Raw genomic sequence first — 1351 nt, 5'->3', positions numbered from 1 at the left:
GGAGGGATTGGGGGCAGGAGGAGAAGGGGACGACAGAGGATGAGATGGCTGGATGGCATCACTGACTCAATGGACGTGAGTCTGAGTGAACTCCGGGAGTTGGTGATGGACAGGGAGGCCTGGCGTGCTGCGATTCATGGGGTCGCAAAGAGTCGGACACGACTGACTGAACTGGACTGAACTGAACTGAATGTGTATGTAGAGTTTCCCTGATGGCTTAGTCGGTAAAGAATCCGCCTGCAATGTGGGAGATCAGGGTTCAGTCCCTGGGTTGGAAAGATCCCCTGGAGTAGGGCGTGGCAACTGACTCCAGTATTCTTGCCTGGAGAAACCCCATGGACAGAGGAGCCTAGGGGGCTACAGTCCCCAGTGTTGCAAAGAGTCGGACACAACTGAGTGAGTAAGCACGGCAGCACAGTGTATATGTTAATCCCAATTTCCTAATTTATCCCTCCCCCGCTTTTCCCTTTGATAACCGTAAGTCTGCTATCCATGAGTCTACTTCTATTCTGTAAATGAGTTCATTTGAGCCATAGTTTACATTCCACATTATTAGTGATATCATATGATATTTATCTTTCTCTGTCAGACTGACTTCACTTAGTATGATCGTCTCTTGGTCCATCTATGCGGCTGAAAATGGCATTATCTCATTCTTTTTTTATGGATGAGTAATATTCCATTGTATATATGTACCATATCTTCTTTATCCATTCATTTGTTGATGGATGTTTAGGTTGCTTCCATGACTTGGCTATCTTAAATAGTGTGGCTATGAACACTGGGATGCGTGTGTACTTTAGAATTAGAATTTTCCCTGGATATATATGCCTGGGAGTGCAATTGCTGGATCATATGGTATAACTCTATTTTTAGTTTTTGAAGGGACTACCTACTTTAGGAAAGACCTGTATGCACATGGACTGGGAGTCAATCACACCCATGACAGTGCACACTCATGTTATTCTTCCATTTGTAGAAATAATCTCCCTTTTGTTTACCAAGGGACAGCTATTCAGCTTTCAAGAGTCAGCCGGCTATGCGGATAAAGCAAGTTGTAAAAGGATTCAGAGTCAACTGTTAAGATTAGTTCCCTCTGGGCAAGGAGAATAGGGTGGGTGTGAAGAGGACGTTTCACTTTATGCTCTTCTATATTATTTGAATTTTTCACACTCTAGTGTATTATTTTTATAACTGGATTTTTAAAAGTTAACTCAAAAGTTAGAGAAATAGTGGTGACTCCTTCTTTGCTATTTTGCTTTTGCCGTTTCTTTTAAAAATAACCCAAAGTGTCTTGTAAGGAGAACACAAAAGCCATCAGGGAAATGAAAAGTAAAAACACCTTAAGTGA

The sequence above is a fragment of the Bison bison genome, unplaced genomic scaffold (assembly GCF_000754665.1).
Source record: "Bison bison bison isolate TAMUID 2011002044 unplaced genomic scaffold, Bison_UMD1.0 scf7180017864228, whole genome shotgun sequence".
Taxonomy (NCBI): domain Eukaryota; kingdom Metazoa; phylum Chordata; class Mammalia; order Artiodactyla; family Bovidae; genus Bison; species Bison bison.
This window is presented reverse-complemented; position numbering follows the sequence as displayed.